Source organism: Perca flavescens, chromosome 3 (assembly GCF_004354835.1).
Source record: "Perca flavescens isolate YP-PL-M2 chromosome 3, PFLA_1.0, whole genome shotgun sequence".
Taxonomy (NCBI): Eukaryota; Metazoa; Chordata; class Actinopteri; order Perciformes; family Percidae; genus Perca; species Perca flavescens.
Genome location: NC_041333.1, coordinates 25,737,204 through 25,753,940, shown reverse-complemented (window position 1 = coordinate 25,753,940; position 16,737 = coordinate 25,737,204). Strand labels below are relative to the sequence as shown.

Sequence of the window (16,737 nt, the reverse complement as noted above, 5' to 3'; positions counted from 1 at the left end):
AGTTAAGTGGGCTGTACGTTCTCATTTCTGACACCTTCCTAGGAAACCCTGGCTGTTTGTGAAAAGATGCAGTCTAGTGGATGGTCTCTTGACCAGCACAGGTGAGAGAAGAAACAATTATGCAATGTTTCAACCTGTGTTCCACTTCTGTCCGCTAATGACACAATGATGGCATATTTTGGCATGATCATGAACTAGAAAATGTACATTGGCAACATCAATACTGCAGGGTTCTGTGCTAAATTATATGTATGTTTGTAGTTAACTGGGACTCTCAGTAGTCTCAGTGGAAAATTTTGCACAGTGTGGTTACAGCGCCAAAGGTCTGGGCTCCTGTCCTAAGTCCTTACTCATGTGTCAGAAAACATCAACCTGACTCTCCCTGATGTTCTGACTGGTCCAGTCACAGAACGCTGACACCCATCATGACATCAGGCATATTGGACAAAATATGCTGTCTCTTAAGTTGTTTTTTTGTTTTTTTACAATCAAGCCACTCTCTGAGGAAAGTGGCATTCAAAAAGGCAGATGAACAGAGGCAATATTGTTGCAATCGCTCTTTGTGAAATTGTTAATATCAGAATACCCTTTAATAGCTATTTGATAGATGTTTGTATCCAATTAGCCTTTTAGTGCTGTGAGTATGTGTATTTTTTATATTATGTGGGGAAATGAACCCAAACCTCTGGTCACTGCAGGGCTGCTGTGTATCTATTCTTCCAGAAATACAATAAAACACACAATGGCATTCCTCCATAGACTGAATTAACTATTTGTGTTCCTACCTTTCTTAACTGACTCCACAGAGTACATACATGATGGCAGCAACACCAGGTCCCCTGTGTCTCAGCCTGTACAGTACGTTCACATGCAACGAAGCTGTACTTGTTCTCAGCTGTCCCTTAAATGGGTGTTAGCATGCTTCTATTGCGCTGCACTCTCTGACCGTGTATATATTTAGTTTCTGCTCAGTCTGGCAATGTCAGCAAATGGCATCCAGATCTCACTTATGGAAGGGGACAGCTTGTCATTTCATTCTGTGTTCATGTTTGCCCCCTTTGCCTTAGCCATACAATACACAAAGTGCCAGAATTACACACACACAATGTGGCTGCAGTTCTGCCCCCCGTAACTCGTGATTTGCAGTATGAAATATAATAGAATAGAATAAAATAGGCATACTAAAATTATATCATATTTATAATATTGTAATTTATTTCCATTTTTATTTCCATTTGTATGGTTAACAAATCAATTATTAATGCTTTATCTACGCGTCATAACCATTATAATTCATAAATGGAAATAACTTTTGGTTGGCCTGGTTGTCAATCCACGATTGTGGTTAGTTTATATGGTATACTTGCATAAATAGAACTTTTAGAGCATTTTATCTCTTTAGGAAAAGCCCTATCTGGAGGGTCAAAATATAAACCAAAGAGCTGAATGCCTATTGCACGGTGAAGAACCTACAACTCTTTATTATTAAAGCTAGTCATTCTATGATAAGCATTGGAATGTAAGGTCAAAAATGTTAGGCATTTAGAAGAAGAAAGACAAAGCAACCTACATGGCCACACATTGCCATTTCCACACTACAATGCATTATAACAGCATATTATTAAAGTGCTCATATTATGCTTCTTGGCTTTTTTTTCTTTCTTTTATAGTGTTATATATCTTTTTGTGCATGTTATAGGTTTACAAAGTGAAAAAGCCCAAAGTCCACCCCAAAGGGACTTACTATCTCCAACAGAAAATACTGTTCACAAACTGCTCCAAACAGCTCTACTGTAGTCCAGCCTTTATTTCCATGACAAATGTGCGTCACTTTGTAACACGTTATAATGCTCGCCTAGCTGCTAGCGTGGCACGCCCTCATACTCTGCTTCTGACTGGATAGTAGTGCTGACCTAGCTACTGTGCATGTGCGACTCCCAAAAAAGATGGAACAGAAGTGAGATGCCTCACTCTGTAGCTAAAACAGAGAGCTCAACAAAAATGGGAGCTGCAGCAATGTGCAGTACAACCAAAATATGATGTTTTTTGAAAATTAAACCATGTAAACCTATTCTGGTACAACCTCTAAATACAATTATGAACATGGAAATCAGAATATGAGCACTTTTAATAAAAATGTACTAATGCTTTAATGCAAAGTGGCACCAAACTTTACCATTTTCCTCATCTAGAATTAAAAAAATATGGAACACTGTACAACAAATGTCATCAATATTATATTATACAATATGATACATCATCTTGTAGAAATGCAGGTGTTGCATGTCCATATGTGGAGGACATGTGTTCATCACTGATAGCTCAGCAGCATTTCACACATCATTGCACAGTGTAATAATGTGCCTGAAGCCCAACAAGATGAAGGGGTTAGACTTTGCACAAATGTTTTGAACAAGGCTGTGGAGGTTTCGAAACAGAAGGCAGCGTGTGGGTGCATGTAAAGCACGTCTACCAACACTGAGAGCCCACAGATATAGGTTTTTGAACCCCACTCTACTGGGCAAAATTCATGACTGAATCTTCTCTGCAGATTCAGTCATGCAACTGTCCAGCCTTAGGCTACAGATGGGCGAAGCGGCTGTCATGAGAATAAAACATCGCCTTCATCACATAAAACAAATACTTTATATAGCTGAACAACCCACAGTACTGTATGTGGTTAGGTACATATGGGTATATAGAACTTGAGTAATTCATACACACTTACACAGACAGCTAAGCTAGATGGTTTGTCACATCTTGCTATTGTAAAGATTGGCATCAGAAGAGCACACTCAAACAAAGTGCAGTCATTACTGGGGGGAATCTAAATCTTTATGATCTTGAATATTAACCACTGACTGTTTACCAGCGTGACACCACAGCAGCCTGATCTTGAGGCTACATCAAAAAGTCTGAATCTAATGGTTGCAAATTGACAGCACACAGTACTCAAGATCGGTCTTGGTCGCAAGATCGGTCTTAAGACCAATTTTTGAAGGTCTTGGTCTCGTCTCGGAATCGATCGCATTTTTACTCGTCTTGTCTCAGTTTCGGATAAAGAGAACTCTGGATTTTATTTCAAGACCGGTCAAGACCACAACTGCAGGGATTTTACTAAATTGCCTGTGCATTGTCTGATTTATGCCTATGTGTTAAAACTTGCAAATGCAACCAATAACTTGATTTATATCTAATTTAAAATTTGTTACCGTAAACCCCTTCTCCCTGCCCCCTTTACACGCACTCAATACACTCTGGTCTTGGTGGTGACGTGGTCTTAGTTCAGGTGGTCTCGACTACAACACTGCTTCCTACTGCAAACACAAAATACCTGTTTTTTGCATGTGTGAACTGTGAAAAATACCAGCATTTTAAAGCAATATTAATCAGCAAGCAATGACTATTACTTATGCATGGTCACGTTCAGATTTATGCTTAATCCAAATCAATAGCAATAAAAATAAAGATTCAGTTAATTTTTATTGAAAAATAGCAAAATTACAGTAGCTCGTAGATAACGTGAGATAACAATTAGGTTATCGTGTCGTCTCATCGGGGCATCAAATGATTTCCACCCAGATTTTATGCCCCGATGAGACGACACGATAACCTAAATTGAGGACAGCTACTGTAATGGCAACATTTTATTTTAACCTTATTGTCAATGATTATTTTAATATTCTACAAGATTATTAATTTTGTTCATGTGTAGATTCAAAAGGCTCCAAGTGAAACAGCTGGCAACCGTGAACTTTCAGCCTAGTAGAGTTTTTTTTAAGGAACTCCAGCTTCTCATTTTGTTTGAACTTTTAGCAGATAAAGTGAAGAAGGCCATAAAATGTCTGAACCGTGTCTCCTTCTGCCTCCTGAGATAAACTGTTGTTTAGGCTAATGAAAAGAACAGGAGCAGAGGGGTGGCTTAACCAAGGTTTTCACTATATGATGTTTTGACATTTAGGTTTCTAGTTAGAAAGACTTTTTCAGATGTGCTGTTGGTACTTGTGAAACATTGATTCTCTATATTTGCAAATATAATAAATACTCAAAGACCAAACTTTGGTTTATTTCTAAAAACGTCTTTATTCGTCTCATCGTGTGTTTTTGATGCACAACCCTGCTGCTGACAAGAAAAATTCCACTACACTACGCTTGTTATTGTAAGTGCAATGATAAGTTAAAGTCCAATAAACCGTATGAATGTGAGTCCCAGGCCAAGATGGGAAATAAACTAACAATGTAGGCTAAAGATCAACAAGCCACTGACACATATGTTCAAATTTGATTCATTCAATAAATTATTATTTTTTGTCTTAAATCCACCAGCCATTTTTATATTATACCAACATTTGCAGCATCCTTAGCCTTTTTGGTAAAGTTACTAGGAAAACTTAGCCCAGAGTAGTTTTATTCTCCCCGAAACAAGTTTCCTACAAACAAACAAAAACATCACAACTTTTTTTGCAACTTTCATTGTCTCCCCCAACAACAAACTGCAATTTTTTACAAAAGCTCCCGCAAAATCATGCATTTTGGGCCGCAACAATCTCAAAAAAAGGCAGCAAAATCCTGGAGGGATTGGTTAATAGTTATCCTCCACCACTGCCTGCACATTTCTTTACTGGATGTTCGTGATAAAATATTATCCTTTTTACTTGTTGTTTCATTTTGTTCCGATGGAAAGAATCCAAATTAGAGGGAAGCAAGATCTTCATTAATAAGTAAAGGTTGCTTGTAAAATGGTGTTCGCTCAACAACATAAGTCAGCCTGGTTCACACAGTGTCAACCACTGAAGTGTGAATTGTATGAAAATATGGAATGGCATCATTTCATTTTGGCCCACGGTGGTCCCAAAGGCAGGGGGCTTACAATACATGCCCTTTTTAATGAACAGCTTAGAAGCAAAGTTGTACCAAAATGAAACTAAAATCAATCTGTTGGGCCTTGCAGCAGTGCTGTTGTACCTCTGTGGATTACACTCCACGGGGCACTTAAAATCGGTCTGGCTGCCCATTAAAACAGCCACTATCCTGGCTCATTAATGTCCTGCAGAGGAATTAGTATAAACTGTGCTCCACAGACTTGTGATGGCGGAGGCACTCTTCCTTCTCTCCAGCAGCGTTCCTACTTTCAGGGACAGCAGTTGTTTGCTTGCGGTACATCAGAGCAGCTTGGAGTGACCAGCAGCACAGAATAATTAGATGTTCAATTCCTCCAAACTGCTGTAACTGTTGAATTCATCCTGACTTGTTTTAGCAATTTCAGCAAAGGTTGCCAAAGATAATCTCTATGTAGGACATCACCACACACTTAAATGGGAAATTGGGTTTGAAAACCGAGGATTATAAGAGGATGGGACACTATCCTGGAAGTAGTGAAGCAATATGAGTCGCAATCATGTGCATTAAAAAAGGAATGGAGTGCTTTAAGTGTAATAAAAAGCTGGATGTTAATACCTTTTTTGTTTGCTATTGCTTCCTACATTGTGCTGTTTCAGAAATTACTGAATGTTTTGCTGTTTTGGTTATTTCTCTTTTTTGCTGCGAGATATGTTTGAATTTGATCATGTAAGAGGCTGTTTGTTGAAGTGTGTGTTGCTGTCTCCCAGAGGTAGCTACTTTGATTGCTTGTATTGTGACATTGGAGAGAAGACCTTTTGTATTCCCAGTCAAAATGTAGGAGGTACTCCTTAAAACGTATACATTGGAGATCAACCTTCATTCCATGAAAAAAACAAGGTGTCTTCTAAAATATTTCATTATTGCTCATGTCAATAGTGGAGACCCTTGGGTTTGTTTGTTCTTTTGTTGATGCTGTTTCAGTTCAACTCAGTCAGCAGACTCCTATTACACTTATCATTTTCAAACAAAAGCTCATATATTTTTTCAAAGCAACAAATTCAATTTGGTTCAATCCCCAGACCGAGAGGATACAAACAGGGTGGGGAAAGAGAAAAGAGCAGCGCTTGTCCCTACCTCATTACCACCACGGAGGTGCCCTTGAGCAAGGCCCTTAACCCCAACCACTCCAGTAGAGCTGCTCAGTGGCTCAGCAGATCAGACTGTGGTTGTACTGGACAGCTTCCAGGTATGAATGTGTAACTGTGAGGTCGTTGTTGCAAATGAGAAATTGTTCTCAATCGACTTACCTGGATAAATAAAGGTTAAATAAAAAATAAAAATAAATAGACCACTGTGCTGGTTAGAACAGCTACACTAAGAACATGTTTTAGTCTTTCTTATTTCAGATCTTGGGCAGGTATTTTATTGCAAACAAAAACCTGTAACATCTGCTTTTTTTTGTGTGTCAATCAAATGAACAGCATGGTTTCTGTTTCACAGGGATTTGCTGCTAAGGCTTGTAATGCTGTTTACTGGTTCAATCAGTAATGCTGCACAATTCAAATAAGTTTCCCCTTTCTCTTAATTAATTTTTTTGGGGTATAATCTCATTATGTGTCTTTGTGGTTACCCGTGGTCCCTGGGGGTGTAAGAAAAAAGAAGGTATTAGGGACAGCTGGCAGTGTGGTATCAGTTGTGTTCACAATCATCAGGCCTGCTGGAGATTAGAAGACGAAGCAGAGATGCTACTGGGGGCGAATAGTATGTGCAGTCACAAAGTGTACTGTACACACACACACACACACACACACACATACACACACACAAAGACGCACACAGTCTACACTAATACGCACAAACACTAAGCAAAGCCCCTGACCCAGCCCTCAAGCTTTACCTCCCCCACTGTCAAACCATATTCTGCCACACACAGTGACCAAGAATAGAGAGGAAAACACTTATTTTCTTTTCTCCAATCATAAGATATTTACTTTGAGTGTTGCAATTACATAACATAAGAGAGCGAACAGGAAGAGTCCCACTCTATCTTTCATGAAAAAAATTAACTTAACCTATAATCAGCATGGTGAAGATGGCACAGCTTGTGTCTACAGCTGAGTGCTCAGCTCAGGGGGAGGAGGAGTTATAGTTATAGTTATAGTAAATGTTGTGGCTAACAGGAGGTGTCTGAGGTCAGGGGGGCTGAGATGATCATTTCACATAATGACAGAGGTTTCCCTTCTCGTCACCCATGCAATGATGATGTGACCTGACAGTGGCGGTGAACACTGTTGGGGTGCTCTGGTAGTCTATATTAAATACATACTGTACATGATGTGATGTGACCTCAAAAATCAAGCAATATCACTAAATAACTCCTACTATATTTAACTATATTTAACACTATATTTAACCAAAGTAGAGTATATTCACAGCTAATACAATCAAATATGAATGATTTTGACAGAGTGACTCCATTTTATGTTATTTTTTTGTCTGTTTGATAAACATCCAGTTCCTTCCAGGGATAGCTGCTGTAATTACTCACAGATTAGGCAATGGCAATGGCAAACACACAGCACAACAAAAAGTCCTGGTTTTAAGGCACAAACAAGCGCTCTCAATTACCCTCTTGAGAAAATCCTCGAGGCTTTGTCGTAAATCCCTCAGCTTTAACAAGAACTAAGTGTCCCTCCACCTCTATAGGGGGAAAGGATCACCTTATGAACATGCTTATTTCAGTAAACTCTCAAAGACAACACTGGTCAGGCTCCTGGTTAGCTCACCTGGTAAAGCAGTTGCCCATATATAGAGGTTTACTCCTCGATGTAGTGGACGCAGGTTGACACCGACCTGTGGCCCTTTGCTGCATGTCGTTCCCCGAGTCTCTCCCCTTTCATGTCTACAGCTGTCCAATACAAATAAAGGCCTAAAATGCCCAAAAAATAATCTTGAAAAAAAGACAACACTGGTCAGAGATCACCATTACCCTGGTGCTGTTCAATGTCCAGGTCTATAAGCATCATCTAGTTGCAACAGCACGTCATAGTCAGTGTATTTAATGTGAAATCTCATAAATGAATTAATGACTGAAAAAATACTTGCATGAAATGGCAAGAATATCACCAAATTACAGCAGAAACCCTACCTCTGAATAAAAAAAAAATCACATCCTAAAGAGGTTGTCCTGTTACAGAAGGTAATACACACAAACAATAAACACAAAGTGAGTGGCATTTATAGATTCAAATCTCTCTACCACCTTATAAACCACATACTGATTGACAAAATGGATTAGTAAAAGAAGTAATAGGAGTAAAGTGCACAGCAGAGGGACAAGGGGACAAGAATGATTAGCCTGTAGTCAAATTGTGGTTAGACTGTAAACATAGTTTTTGAACCCTTTGAAATAAAGAAAAGAAACCAATCACCTTACATGTGATTGATTACACCTAGCATCAAGGTGACAATTGCTGTACTTTTCTCTCTCTGCTACAGTGTGTTCAGAAAAAAGCTAACCAGCCAATCTTTCTGCAGGTCATCTTTGGTCATACTCACCTCCTCATATACTGTGGGAGGACTACATACTGTGTTCAAGCTGTGTTGGTTTGCATTGGTAGATACTTATGGCAGAGCTCCTATATGGCTATGGAGTTCAGGGAGATTTTGAAATAGGGTCCACAATATTTTTTTTTACGAATCCAGTAAATTGTAGGAGGAACAAGTGAGCTAATAGAGCACATCCTTGACTTACACCCCACTTGCGAGTGGGAGGACATTGTGGAGAAGGTTTTTGTATTTGTGTTTTGCGTTACATGAAGGCCTCTAATTTCATCAAAGTGGGTGTTAGCACAATCTCATGGCAAACTTGAGGCACAAGTATACATGGGTGTGACCAAAATTATCTTTTCTGTTTAATGTCATGATTTTTAAGATGTAACAAATTGATTGAGTGCCTTGCTGAGGGTGTTTTTGAGATGTCTTGCTTTCTTGCAGCTCAGTCCAGCAGTGTTGTGTAAGCTGCTGCTCTGGACCTCTGCAAACAGCTGTTGAGTGCAAAATAAGAAGAAAACCAGGGTGAGTGCATTATGGCTTCCATTTTTTAGATCTGAGACCAATCTGATTTACTAATCTACCCCATGAAAACACTATTAAAACCGTGACAGTTTTTTTTTCGTCCATCGATGCTGAATGTGCTGAACTCATTTTCTGCCATGGTGCAATCATCCTTGTTAAAAAGTATGAAATAGGATTGGCACAGAGAGGGCTGTCTGGTTTTGCCATTCTGAGTTACTAGAGGTAATGTAGGCAGCAGTTGTGACTGTTTTGACTGAGTGAGATGGATAAACACTCATTTGCAGCAGGGAATTACTCTAGATTAAATATTGATGATTGTTTTTCCTTGTGGTATATTTACATTTCCAGACCAACAATACCAACACAGCAGAAAAGCTGAAGTAAAAGTAAATACAGATGGAAATGTGTCAGTGCAGGGAGAGGAACTTTTAGTTTTATTCCACTTCGTTGTTATGTTAGGTTTAGGATTTCCAAACATCCAACTTCTGTCAAGTCCCAAAATTAGTGAAATTATCTGTGTGGAAGTTTAAACACTTTAAGGTGTGTGAGAAGTAGAAGAAGTCAGCATTTCTGTAGCTCACTGCTGCCAAACAGTATAATGCGACATGCTGAGGAGCAAGAGATGACAGGTCTTAGCTAGCATTTTTTTTATTGTTCTTGTTGTTGCTCACATGGCATTTCATGTGCAGTAGGCGCCAATTACTTCTCACTCCCAGTGTTGCATCTCAGAATCACGCTGGCACACGGGTAATGAAGGCAAAGTGTGCCCGTGTCCCTCATGAATGCTAAGAAGTTGTCGTATACCATTAAAATGTAAATTTAAACCAGTCCAGTGTGTTCTGATTTTCCTGGACTTCAATTACTCAAAATATTTCCTCTTGATCCCTTTAGCACCTAAGGGGGGAATCCTCTTTGATGTGGCCTGTTAAAAAAAAAAGATTTAATTTTAAAAGTTTTTAAAGAACTAGGTGACCTGTCGGAGCATCTACCGTGCCCATGTATTGCCCTTCTGCTTTGGACTTAAAGAGCAATGAGCAGCAAGTCTGACCTGCCTTGCACCAGTATTCATTTGTTGAGCTTCGTGGCAATAAGAATGAATTACCGTGAACAAGCTGTAAAATACAGATACAAAATAAAGAGCTTAAACTGTTCATGCTCATAATCACTTTCATAATCATTTCATAAGTGATGTCTCTGTGTACCAAAGAAGATTGGCAAGTTATGAATAAGGTGGACTTTTAACTATAGTGATTTTAAGTTTATTGATATATACATTTTTATTTCACAACGTGGGGAAACACTGACAGATGCCCACCCTCAGTCCTCTATGCTTCATGCTAACCAGCAGGTTTGATAATCGGTTTACATATTCAGTCCTGAGGGCTGAACATGATGCCCCTCAGGCAACATCTACTGAGCCGTCCGTACCATCTGACTAAAGATATGATGGCTCTGAATATCATTTGGAGAATATGTGGGAATTATTAGAGCAGAAATTGAGCAATGATTTGTGCAGTCATAGTATGCAAGCTGTAGATTGTACATATATAGATTGTATGCTGTATCAACTGGGGTTAGTGCCCACTTCACAATATCTCCTTTTAATATTGAGATCCTCCTCCACTCAAAAATGTGTCACCACAGAACGAAAACACACTGTCATCATTAGCCGTCAGCCACTGCCAGTTACAAGCTAACAAGCTAATTAACAACATAAACCAAAAAAAGAGGCTAGCTTCATTTACCATTCTGATACATCCGCTAGTCGCCTATTTTAGTGCAAAACAGACGCCACATCTGAGTCTGGGTCTGACTGACGCCGGGTTCAGGAAGGCGGACCTGTAGTTGCAGATTGCGAACATGTGGAGCTTCGCAAACAGGCTGCCCCTGCTCTGTTACGGCGGACGGTTGCCAGGTTCTGTGAGACAGCCGTAGGGCCTATGCCTGGGGGTCGCCTCCTGTTTGAACCCAGCGGCTCAAACATGCAGGCCTATGGCTGAATCTCTCAATGTTTATAGCCATCTTTTATAGCCTACTCTTTTACTGGTCAACCTAAGGTAGATGCTAGAATGTAGTCACCGAACAAGTCTCAACATTGCAAGATTTCGAGCACGGAGGGTGGCGCAAGGCCAAATCCAGAATTTCTCAAACCATAACAGAGTATTTTTTTGAAGTGAGACAGAAATCATAAATGTACAAGAAGAAGTTGGAGTATCGGATCCCTTGTTGAAGCATTGTCATACTGCTTCTTGATGACCATTAAATTACATTCTAAACACAATAACTTGTCACTGAGCTCAGTGTTTCAGTGATTTCTGAATGGCTCTGTCTAATTTTGTTTTTAACAGATCAACAGAACTTTGCACAGAGGGACCGGTTATTTTGTCTCCTCTCAAAACCCTAGTACAGTTTAAGAGGATTTCAATGAAAATGAATTATTGTAGGAATGTTGTTCCCATGAGAGTGAAAGTCTTGTTTATGTCAGCCTCGTCTTTATTAAGTACAGAGGGAACAGAGCAAAAGTACGTTGCCAGAGACATTTGATGCAAATTACTACTGCGAACTGCTGCTAAGTAGATAAAGTGGTAGTTCTGATAAATGACAGCATAATAATTGTTTGTGCTGCCTGGTGACGCATGTATGTAATGAGATGGTATGTCGAAGGAACTGTACTGTGATCAACGCGGCTCGGTTAAATAGGCAAAGGCAGCGTTTTCTGCTTGACCTGAGGTGGAGTCCCCCTGCTGTAGCCCGCCACAGTTAAATGTTGTCCAGTGCTCTTACATCTGTCGTCCTAATATGACTGATATGTACAGAACAACTTCAGTCAAGTCTGGAACAAGTACACTCAACTTTAGCCTAAACTACAGTGATTAAGTTACCTGTTTTTACCACATTATTTCGTACCTCATTTTGCTTTCAGTTTAAATTTAGTGTTCAAATTTGATGATATTGCCTCATAAAATGTGGGGAAATGGATGTGAACTCTTGCAATGTAATGAAAAGAATAAACGAATACATGGAAACACACTACGTAGTAGTGCGAACACAGACACAATGAGCACCTTGTTACCTTACAGTAATTATTCTTCTAAGAGTTGTGAGCGGATTTTAAAATACTTTGTGATTATGAGTGCAGGTGTTTATGCGTGCATGTGTTTCATTCTTATGTGTCTTTTGTCCTTGACCTTAATGGACACCACATCACTTAGCATTATTGAAACAGGATAATGTGAATGAATGCCAAAAAGCTGTGCTCAGTTACTTGCAGCTCAGTGTAGCGTCATCGCTAAAGATAACTGAAGACAGAACAATGTTCACACTGAGGATAGGAGTTGAGTTATATAATAATACACAGTGGGTTGGAGGCCCGAAACAAATGCCCTTGTGTGATTGATTACACGCTACAAGCTAATGAGATAAACAGAGCTTGAATCGATTCAGTCGGGGAGGAATCATGCCAGAGGGGCATATGCAGCCTTGTGCAATGGCTGTATTGACACGCTCATATTCAAAGAGCCAGTGAAAGAGACCAAACCTCTGCGTTTTTGGCTGAGAACAGAGCTGTGTCCTCTTCCACTGCATGAAGCTGCTTCACCCACCACTGCAATCAGGCTCAATGCTACTCAAATCAAATGCTAGCAATGGGATCTAACAAGTTGGGTATAGTACTTACCGCTTAACAATCACTGCTAAGAAAAACCTTTTTCTGGGCAAAGACAAACAAGACATGGGCTGTGTAGCAGGCATTCTTGCATTGACAGATGGGCATAGGAAAGCACCTTTAGCTGTAGTTAGTGACAAAGGAAATTACAGCACGAGCATGGATGACCATCAGCCCAATTTAGGGACTAACTGGTAAAGCTGCTGCAGTCCTTTGCTCATTGGCTAATGAAGGACTAATGATATTCGGTTAACCAAATAAAACCTTCAAGCTTCACCAAGAAGGGCTGGACACCATGTGTGATGCTGAGCATGTCTGAGTTGCACACAATGACTCAGAATAAATGGAGGGAAGAGAAAGCACCGGGCTCTAGAGAAGTGAATACCTGGTCTTCTTCCCAACCCCTAACTGTTAAGATTACTGAGGTTCTTCATAATATGTGTGTTTGTATTTTGTATGTGCTTCATCTTGCTGTAAAGTCTGTAACCACTTACACTTTCAAAAGCAACTCAAATTCTTGTTTCGGGATTTGTGTTAGACTTACACTTCAACAAAAGCCAAAATAGTTGGATTATATGTTTTTTTTAGATCATGTTGTGGTTTAATTTTTATAAGTACAGACATTTTTTTAAACCAGGACTTACCGCAGTGAATGTTAAGCCTTTTGATGCTCTCTGATAAGCATAACAGCAGGGGAATATGACCAGGCTCCTGGAAGGACACTCAGAGGAGGTTTTTATTAATTAATAGTTTTATGATTGTGTCATTCAAATCTTGTTTGCACACCAAAAGACACAAGGGGGCGTGTCATCAGTCATGGGAGGGGGAAGGCAGGGGAGAGGAGACTGTACACAGAGGACAAAGGGACGAGAGTCTGTGTTCTTTATGTGCTACTAAAGAATTAGAGGGAAACAAAAAAAGTGTCCAATTGCATAACAATTAATTTGCTGTAGTGACGAGCATTACAAAGAAAGAAGCTGGCCTCTTTTTTATGTGATTCCAGATTTGCCCCATGAGGGTGACATTTTCTTTTGCTGCAAAGTATTTAGTGTGTGTGTGTGTGTGTGCATAACTGCATGTGCCGTATGTGCCCATTAGTCTTAATATTTGTATACAGTGTTTGCATTTTACACCATTTGTAAAATTTACTTAAAACATTAACACATGAAGTCAGGTTGAGTAGAGTACAATCATTTCCAGAGCACTTCTCAAGTTTATTAATTTACTAGTGAAAAAAACCTAAAAAATAAGTTCATAATTTAGTGATAGTGACAGTTAATAACATAATCCTTTGCTTTCATGATTCAAAATTGAATGAGGGATTTTATAAGGAAGTAAGGAACATTGTTAATATACAGTATGAATAAGAAACCCATTTTTTTCCAATAATAATAATAATAATAATAATAATGACATTGCAATAATACTCTCTTTGCTCATTTTTCAGCCAAAACAAACTTGCATGTTTTCAGTTGTGAGTTACTGTAAAAACAAAAATCCTAACAAGACAATGATCAAACAGCCTTGGCTGTCAAATCACAGATACAGATCTGTGATCATACAGATCATCGGCCGTACACCGAGTTAACTGCACCGACAACATCGGTGATAATCACCTATGATTGATAGGTTCTGTTCAAGTGTGGTTCTAACTTGCTGAATTCAAATACAGAGGGGGTGAACATGCTGTTACAACACGTATAAAGAAGGGAAAAGAGATGAAAATCAATATGGCTCCAGCCACGCCATACTGCAAATGAAAAGCATGCATGCCACGATAATGGATATGGATTTCTGGCTGTGTGGCTCATGTTTTATTCCCATGCAGTGCAGAAATCTTTATATGTAGTGCTGCAAGCATTGATTGATGACTACACGTCTATTTCTACATATTATGACTTGTATGACAGGGTCTTCAATCTGTGTAAAAATAGCCACTTTGTATGGTTTAGATAATCTCTATTCCAATTTCTACATATGTGGTTACCTCAAGTTAACAATATAGGACCACTGCCAGAGCTGCCTAGTGCTACTTGTATAATTTGTAGCTGTCAGAGGCTCAGGTAAAGACAGAATATAGATGAACTTTAGACTTATGTATAAATTGTGGGTGAGAGACTTAGTGAGAAAGCCATACACTGTGAGGAAAAATGCATCGAGAAATAGGGAGAGAAAGAGCAAAATTACAATATTTACCATTCTGCGAGAAGCGGGATATCAGCCTTGAGATGTCTCACACTGTTTGTAAACAGACACACCGCTCTGCGTCAAGCTTCCTGTGCCTTTATGTGTGGCTGAGCCTTTCATAGCTGTGTGTGTGTGTGTGTGTGCGTGTGCGTGAGTGCATGCGTGCGTGTGTGTGTGTGTGTGTGCATTGTCAAGGTCACACTGTCTTATCCCTGATATATTTTGTGTGGTATTTCTGGCTGTCTAGTATGCCGTTACCAAGGTATATAGCCTGTGGTTGTCATCCCACCTATCGTACAATGACAGTGAATCCGGTCAGATAGTAGTACAAAGAGCGCAGGTAGTATTTCATTTTTATTTTATTTTAAAGTAGTATCTTTGTATAATCTCAATACAAATATAGACAATGTTGTTATTGGTTGAATGCTAATGGTATTAATTAATTTAATGTTTGTAATAATGTTTCTATATTTGTAAGTCAGCCTCACATATTTATGGTGCATCATAGTGAGACTGACACATATTAGAAAGATATTAGACAGCCACAATGCATACTTATATACATACTTACATACATACTTGAAGAGTTCACGGGACCTGGCTGCCTATAATTATAGGCCACACCTGCTTTTATTTATGTAGCTGAATCATGGATGTTGCCGTTGCTGCTCTGAGTGCACACTTTTTTTATTGCATCATGTCACGATGAGTTGACACATACTGTACGGTAATGAAGTTTGAAGGGGCAACGTTGATATCAAAAAGTGAAATCAGGGCAAACATTAGCAAGCTATAGTTTCTACAATTCCGAGTGGAATACAAACATAACAGGAGGATGGGTCTTCCTAAATGTTGAATGTTGTAAAGGTACATACTAAAAAAGGTACAACACTAAAATCAGATCAGCGACTGCCATGGGAAATGCTCACCCAGAGGCCTGAAGTTTAGACACTTTCCACAATTATATCAAGAAATTCTTTTATACTTATAATTTAAGTAATTTCAAAATATGCACAATAACTGCAATGGTATTATAGGTTACATTTCCTCACACAGAAAGTAAGTTAAACAGGGATTTATAACCTGTTGCCTTCCTTTTCAACTTTACTCAGGACATTACATTACACAGTGCGGCCACTGCACATGGTTGAATATGGCCTGTTGTTCCATCACTTGTGCTCTAAATTCTCACCTCAGTGGCGAGAGATAAAAATGTGGCATAAGTTTTGTTGCACCAAAACTGTATTTTGAAACACTGTCTGACAGCTGATTCAACAGTCAAATTCCCCTTTACTGTGCTTTTCAGAGAAAAATTCTAAACCTTAATGTTTAGGAGAAGTGTAAAGTACTTTTTTCACACCACGTCTCCCTTAGTTCTTCTGAAATGCAAGCCTTAGCTGTGAAAGTTCCACTTTCAAAATCTCATCAACTTTCACTTCAGTACCAGTACATTTCTCTTCCCTTTGTGAGGCTCTCTAAAAATGTGAACTTCATGGAAGGATTTGTTACTGGGCTTTGTCTCCTCTTTGGTTACAGTTCATAGACGCCGGATGGCGTGCATGTTGAAAATGAGATGTCACTTTCTGGAAAGTACACTTTCACAATCCATCACTTCATCCATTTCTTTTTTGACTTCAGTTCAAACTAGTATGCACTTTGCAACTTGTATGTTAAAGTAAGTAAAAATAGTCTACTTGCAAATTCACTACTTTCAATTTTCTGTGCATTATTTTAATGTTTTAGTTATTCGGCAGACAATCCATCAGAACAGCTCGTCAGTGAAACATAACAAAAATCAATAGAAGAGCAATGTAGTAACTAGCATTACATTAAAAACAAACACCCAAAAAGCTGAAGTAAGCATAATAACTTTATGATACATAAAGTAGTCAGAGTAATTATTAAATAAAATTCTACACCTGCTGAGGTATGAATATAGAAAAATAAAAGGGAACTGAGAAAACATT

General features: G+C 39.0%; 2 protein-coding genes across 2 annotated transcripts in view; one reads left to right on the top strand and one right to left on the bottom strand.

The window, feature by feature from the left end:
* LOC114553223 (uncharacterized) overlaps positions 1-886 on the bottom strand; it is a 39,315-nt gene extending 38,429 nt beyond the window's left edge. The window contains exon 1 of the mRNA XM_028574436.1: positions 786-886. The gene's annotated coding sequence lies outside the window, so the exon portion shown is untranslated. The remainder of the gene's footprint in view (positions 1-785) is intronic.
* A 7,994-nt stretch (positions 887-8,880) lies between these two features.
* b3gat1a (beta-1,3-glucuronyltransferase 1 (glucuronosyltransferase P) a) overlaps positions 8,881-16,737 on the top strand; it is a 71,024-nt gene continuing 63,167 nt past the window's right edge. Inside the window, exon 1 of the mRNA XM_028572911.1 lies at positions 8,881-8,919. The gene's annotated coding sequence lies outside the window, so the exon portion shown is untranslated. The remainder of the gene's footprint in view (positions 8,920-16,737) is intronic.